The sequence below is a fragment of the Lotus japonicus genome, chromosome 6 (assembly GCF_012489685.1).
Source record: "Lotus japonicus ecotype B-129 chromosome 6, LjGifu_v1.2".
Taxonomy (NCBI): domain Eukaryota; kingdom Viridiplantae; phylum Streptophyta; class Magnoliopsida; order Fabales; family Fabaceae; genus Lotus; species Lotus japonicus.
This window is the reverse complement of record NC_080046.1, coordinates 5,973,137-5,980,667: the sequence shown is the minus strand read 5'-3', so window position 1 is coordinate 5,980,667 and position 7,531 is coordinate 5,973,137. Positions and strand designations below refer to the sequence as shown.

The following is a 7,531-nucleotide window of genomic DNA, read 5'->3' as shown; positions in this document are numbered from 1 at the left end:
AAAGAGCCTAAAGGGGATCTGTTGAGGCAGAGGCAGCCTCAATCTCACGGCGACAGAGGCGGCCTCAGCGGCGCTGGTAAATCAGATATGTTACGTCTTTGGGATCTGTTGGTTACCGGAAGAAGATGAAGATGTAGAAGATTGATCAACATGAACTGGAAGCGACAAAATACACCTACCTCTATCAAGCCATGAATCTTCAAAAAAGCCTCAGTAAGAATCCTCAACTGAAACCCAGAAACATCAACCCTCTTCACTTTCTCGCTCTCTGCTTTCCTCAATAATGCAACAACCTGATCATCCACCTCCTCCTCACAACCTCCTTTCACTGATTGCGCCACGCACGACTCATATGGAGGATAAGAGGGGTTTCGGTGTCAACGAGGTGAGTCACAGAGGGTTGAGGTATGAAGACACAACCCAGAAGAGAATTCCACCGAGAACCGCACCTTGCCACACTGCTGCACTTGCAACCTTCAACTGCTTAGCACACTCCTCGTGCATCTCGTCCAACCTGAGGAGAGCAGCGACGGTGGAAGGATCTGGGCAGGTGAGTGAGGGTAGCACTTGGGGTGGTTCAGATGAGGAAGGTGGAGGTGGGTAGGTTGGGATCTGATGTAGTGAAGAAGGAGGTGAAGAAGGATCTAGATCTGGGTTAGATCATGTTTATGGTTTAACTTTTTTTTTTTTCAATTTCAATATTTATTTATGGTAAATTACTTAAACACCCGACCAAAGTGCTACTTGTGCACCCTAGTGGGTACCTATGTAATTAAAGATACTCAATTTCCACTATCCTATTTCCTCAACCAAATGAAGCTTTTTTCATTCACATTTCCTGCATCTTCATTTTGGTTATGCAGCCTTCTCTTTACTTTCAACCTTTGCCTAAACGCAAAAGCCTCTACAACTGGAAACCAAACAGATCATCTAGCATTGCTTGAATTCAAGAAATCAATATCCCATGACTCATTTGGAATCCTAGATTCTTGGAATAGCTCTACCCACTTCTGCAAGTGGCATGGAATCACATGCAGCTCCATGAATCAAAGGGTTATAGAGTTGAACTTAGAAGGATATAAGTTGCGTGGACCAATATCTCCTCATGTTGGCAACCTCTCTTTCATGATAATCCCTGACCTTGGAAACAACAGCTTCTATGGAAATATCCCACAAGAATTGGGTCGGTTGTCACAGTTGCAGCAACTCTACCTCACCAATAACTCATTTGCAGGGGAGATTCCTACAAACTTAACAACTTGTCTTGAGCTCATAGCCTTGGCTGTACAAGGAAATAATCTTGTTGGCAAGATACCGATTGAAATTGGCGCTCTTCGAAAGCTTCAACTTTTGCAGCTTTCGGCAAACAATTTAACTGGCAGAGTCCCTCCAGTCATAGGAAATCTTTCATCCTTAACATTTCTATCAGCTGCTGTTAATCACTTGGAGGGAAATATTCCACAAGAAATGTCACCTCAGAAACTTAACATTCATATATTTGGGTGGGAACAACTTTTCAGGTATATTTCCTTCTTGTGTTTACAACATAACATCTCTTACTGTAATCTCAACCCCAACCAATATATTTGATGGCTCTCTTCCACCCCACATGTTCCACACTCTCCCCAATCTCAAATCTTTTCTCATTGGCGGGAACCAAATATCAGGTCCAATCCCCACTTCTCTTGCAAATGCTTCTACTATTACACAACTTGATATCGGTGGAAACCATTTCATTGGACAAGTTCCAAGTCTAGGAAAGTTGCAAGATCTTTTGATACTACAATTGTTTTCTAACAAGCTACGTAAAAAATCAATCAATGACTTTGATTTTGTGACATCACTGACAAATTGTAGTAAGTTGCGAATTCTAGCTTTAAGTGACAATAACTTTGGAGGTCCTTTGCCAAACTCTGTGGGCAATTTATCATCCCAACTCAGTTACTTTTATCTTGGGCGTAATGACATATCAGGAAAGATTTCTATGGAATTAGGAAATCTAACTAGTCTAACTCTACTGGCCATTGAAAGCAACCACTTTGAAGGGACTTTTTCGATTGCTATTGCAAAGTTTCAGAGGCTGCAAGTGTTAGACTTGAGCGGAAACAAGATATCAGGAGATATACCAGCTGTTATTGGCAACCTCACTCACTCAGTTGTTCTATTTGGGTCTAGGACAAAATAAGTTAGAAGGAAATATTCCTACAAGGATAGGAAACTGTCAAATGTTACAATACCTAGATCTTTCAGGAAACAACCTCAAAGGATCCATACCTGTTGAAGTTTTTAGTCTTTTCTCATTAACAAACTTACTGAACTTGTCACACAACTCCCTCAGTGGCAGTCTACTTGTAGAAGTGGGAAGGCTAAAAAATATCGATTGGCTAGATGTCTCTGAGAATCAGCTGACACATGATATTCCAGTAGCCCTTGGAGAATGCATGAGCTTGGAGTACCTTTTTTTACAAGGGAATTCCTTCCATGGAATCATACCATTTGACTTCACTCAAGGGTCTAAGACGTTTAGATCTTTCACGAAACCACTTGTCTGGATCAATACCTAAGGATCTGCAGAATATTTCATTTTTGGAATACTTGAATGTTTCATTCAACATTTTGGAGGGAGAAGTACCAACAAAAGGTGTCTTTCAGAAAGCAAGCGCGTTAGCGGGGACCGGAAACAAAAGGCTATGTGGAGGTATTTCAAAGTTGCATCTATTGCCATGCCCTGTCAAAGATATAAAACCTGCAAAACACCATAATTTGAAGCTGATAGGAGCGGCAGTTAGTGTGGTTGCTTTTCTTCTCATTCTGTCATTTATCCTAACCATCTACTGGATGAGGAAAAAATTTAACAAACCATCTTCGGATTCACCAACAATTGACCAACTAGCTAAGATTTCATACCAAGACCTACATCATGGAACTGATGGGTTCTCAGCCAAAAATTTGATTGGATCAGGAAGTTTTGGTTCTGTGTACAAAGGAAATATTGCGCCAGAAGATAAAGATGTTGCCATAAAGGTCTTGAACCTTCAAAAGAAGGGAGCTCACAAGAGTTTCATTGTTGAATGTAATGCACTAAAAAATATCAGACATCGGAATTTGGTTAAGATTTTAACATGTTGTTCCAGCACAGACTACAAAGGTCAAGAATTTAAAGCTCTAGTTTTTTAGTACATGGAAAATGGAAGCTTAGAACAGTGGCGTCATCCCGGGAGTGGAGGTGTAGAGCTTTTTGAGCCTCCGGATCTTCAACAAAGATTAAGTATCATTATTGATGTTGCTTCTGCATTAAATTATCTTCATCATGAGTGTGAGCCATTGGTCCTTCACTGTGATCTAAAGCCGAATAATGTCCTTCTTGACAATGACATGGTCGCTTATGTGAGTGATTTTGGCATAGCAAGACTTGTTTCAACTGTTGATGGTTCTCATATGCAAACTAGTACAATTGGAATAAAGGGGACTATTGGTTATGCTCCACCAGGTATTTTTTATACTCATCAATAATTGTTTATTCAAATTCTCCTATGTTTGGGTGTAAACTTGATATCTTACTTGACATAGAGTATTTACATTTTTTTGCAAAATATATTTTAGAGTATGGAGTGGGTTCTGAAGTGTCCACATATGGCGACATTTATAGCTTCAGAATTCTTGTATTGGAAATGCTTACCGGAAAAAGACCTACAGATGAATTGTTTGAAGACGGTCAAAATCTGCATAAGTTTGTGGAAATTTCATTTCCTAAAAATCTTTTACAAATTTTGGACCCACAACTTGTATCAAGAGATGAAGAAGCAACAGTTGGAGAAAATAGATGGAATCTTATCCCATATGCTGAGCAGTGCTTAATTTCACTTTTTGGGATTGGGCTTGCTTGTTCAATGGAACTACCAAAAGAAAGGATGGACATGATGAGTGTCCTCAGACAGCTACACATTATCAGAAAGGCCTTCCTTGCTGGTGAGATCAATTGAGAATTTTAGATGTTTAATTGCATAATATTGTCACATTAGCTTTTAACTAATTAATTTTATATGTATTATTAATTTTTTCTATATATATATTTTTTTTAAACTTCGAAAGTAATAGGCGTATTCTCCAATTTCAGATGTTCCTGTTCGAACGTGAGTAATTAAAGCTGAAATCAAATGTTGTAGTCATTTGAGATAGAGATGTGTGTATGCAACATAATGCTCTGTAACTTGAGTTCAACCTTTGGACTTATGAGTTATGTCCATTTGCACTTGAGTTATGTCCATCTTTCATGTAACATCTATCAGTAGTTGTAATACTATATACTTTCCATATTTATTTCGATCATGATCACTGATCAGACGTAACTTTTCAAATTTTACTGCATAAGCATCAGCGAAATAGCTGAGAATTCTTAATTTCTAGCTTCAGTTTATAAACAATGAAGTTCACAAACAACAACAACAACAACAACAAAAAACTAAGAATCATGGACATCCCGGCATTATTTCCCACTGCATTATCTATTTCCTTTATTTGTAGTTGTTCTAGCGTGTTAGTTGGAGAAACGCCAACTCAATTGCTGGGTGCTCACCTGTGTAAATGACCACAGAAGAAATCCTACTTGACAAAAATTCCATGAAGATCATATCAACTCCAATTTGCACCCACACAGATTGGGTTTGCTGACACGACATGATTAGATTAGGAATATTTAAATGGATGGTTAGAAAGGTGTTTATCCTCTAACCACACAATCCACTTGACACAAGCTGCCAAGTTAACAACTAGAATGAACTCGAATAGTATCTGTTGGATTTCAATCTCAGAAACCACCAATAAGCAATTGATAATCACAATCAATTGTAGAACTAGAATGCAATCAGAGCTAAAAGAAAGAGAATCAAGAATCACTCTTGATTCTGATCATCAGATGAAAGAACAATGAGAACACACGAGAGCAAACAGAGGGAAGGAAAAACTTTTATTTAATTTGCACACACAGTACAATTACATTGACTCTGATTGACTCTGAGTATTTATTACTCAGTCTGAGGACCTAAGTCCACTAACACCAGACCCTAGGGACCAAACTGTAAAACTAACATATATTTCTGAATTACAATTAACTCCAATACTCCCTCCTAATTCAGAACACTATCAAGTGACATGATATTGAGCTTCTTGCACAGCAAAGAAAACCTCTCAGCCTTCAGAGGCTTAGTGAATAAATCTGCAAGCTGATATTCAGTTGGACAATGCACAAGCATCAGCTTCTCCTTAGACACTTGGTCTCTCAGAAAATGAAACCTGGTTTCAATATGTTTGCTACGTCCATGTGCCACTGGATGCTTAGCCAAGTCAATCGCTGACTTATTATCAATCAGAAGCTTCATTGTGCTAGATTGCTTCAGTCCAATCTCTTCTAACAACATACTAAGCCACACAGCCTGACAAGCACCATAAGAAGCTGCAACATACTCAGCTTCACACGATGATAGAGCAACAATAGATTGCTTCTTTGAGCACCAAGAGATTGATGCATCGCCACAGAGAAACACAAACCCTGTTGTGCTCTTCCTATCATCCTTGTCACCACACCAGTCAGAATCAACATATCCAACGATCTCAGCTCTTCTATTGTGGGCCTTGTCAGGAAATAGAATACCATGATCTAATGTTCCTTTCACATATCTAAGAATCCTCTTAGCTGCTAGAAAATGAGACTCCTTAGGCTGTTCCATAAACCTGCTCACCAGTCCCACACCATAGCTAAGCTCAGGCCTACTGCAACACAAATATCTCAGTGAACCCACAATCTGCTTAAACAAAGTAGAATTCACTGCTTTTCCAGTATCAGCCTTAGTGAGAATCAGTCCACAATCCACTGGTGTAGCTGCTGGATTACAATCAGCAAGATTGAATCTCTTTAACACTTCAGTAGCATATTTCTTCTGACTCATAAACACACCTCTCTCAGTCTTCAGAAACTCAATTCCTAGAAAATAGGATAACTCACCCATGTCACTCATCTCAAACTCCTTTTGCATCTTATCTTTAAACTTGTGTACCTCAGTCTCATTGCTCCCAGTCACAAGCAAATCATCAACATACAAGCATACAATAAGAATACCTGAACTCTTAGACTTGATCACATACACACCATGCTCAGTTGTGCATTTTAAGAACCCCATCTGATTCAAGAATGAACCAATCCTCTTATTCCAAGCCCGAGGAGCTTGCTTAAGGCCATACAAAGCCTTATGCAACTTGTACACCATATGCTCACTGCCCTGAACCTCAAAGCCAGGTGGTTGATGTATGTAAACTTCCTCATCCAAAGGACCATTCAAGAAAGCTGACTTTACATCCAGCTGATGTAACTTCCAACCCTTCAAGCTAGCAGCTCCAACCACCAACCTAACAGTTTCCATTCTTGCTACAGGAGCAAAAACCTCAGTATAGTCCAAACCCTCTTTCTGTTGAAAACCTCTAGCTACAAGTCTGGCTTTGTATCTAGACACTGGACCATCAGGCTTTAGCTTGGTCTTATAAACCCATTTCACTGAAATTGGCCTCTTCTTCTCTGGCAGTTCCACCAAACTCCAAGTTTTATTTTTATCAATGGAATTCAGCTCCTCTCTCATAGCAGTAATCCAGTTCTCATGCTTGAATGCTTCTTCAACACTCACTGGCTCAGTCTCAGCATAAAGCGCCAAGTGAACTAAGTCATCATCTCCAGTAACTTCATTATCTGGGAAAAAAACATAGTCATTAAGCCTAGCAGGAGGTTGTCTCACTCTTGAAGACCTCTGAATTCCTTGTTGAGTAGTTACTGCCATCCCTTGATCTTCATTAGAGACTATCTCAGCCTCAAGCAAAGGATTCAACTCAGAAAAATTAAAACTTGTTCTAGTGTTAGGCAAGCTAGTGCCTGCTGACTGCCCCTGTTGCCAATCCCAACTAGATTCCTCATCTATGACAACATCTCTACTAACAATTATGGCATTGGTAGTAGAATTAAGAAGCCTATAAGCACCTGTAGAATGGAAGCCAACTAACAAGAGCTTCTCACTCTTATCATCAAGTTTCTTCCTTCTCTGATTAGGTATATGTCTGAAACATAATGAACCAAAAACCCTTAAATGTCTCACACTAGGTTTAAGTCATGTCCAGGCTTCTTCAGGAGTAAGAGACTTCAGCTTCTTAGTAGGACACCTATTTATGATGTATGTGGCTGTAGACACAGCTTCTCCCCACAAATGAGCTGGCAAGTTCTTACTCTTAAGCATGCTTCTCACCATGTTTGCAATAGTCCTATTTCTCCTCTCAGCCACACCATTGTGCTGAGGAGTATATGGTGTTATTACTTCATGAAAGATGCCCTCTTCAAGAGTCTTCACTTTTCTTCCACTTTGCTTTTCAACCATAGCCTTGAACTTCTTAAAAATTCCAAACACCTCTGATTTCTTACTGAGAAGATATGTCCACATTCTTCTAGTATGATCATCAACGAATGACACAAAATACCTATTGCCTCCTGTAGAAG

The 7,531-nt window shown here is 39.5% G+C and overlaps 1 pseudogene; it reads left to right on the top strand.

The window, feature by feature from the left end:
- The first annotated feature begins 283 nt into the window (after positions 1-283).
- On the top strand, positions 284-4,281 carry LOC130724779 (probable LRR receptor-like serine/threonine-protein kinase At3g47570; annotated as a pseudogene).
- The last annotated feature ends 3,250 nt before the right edge of the window (positions 4,282-7,531 follow it).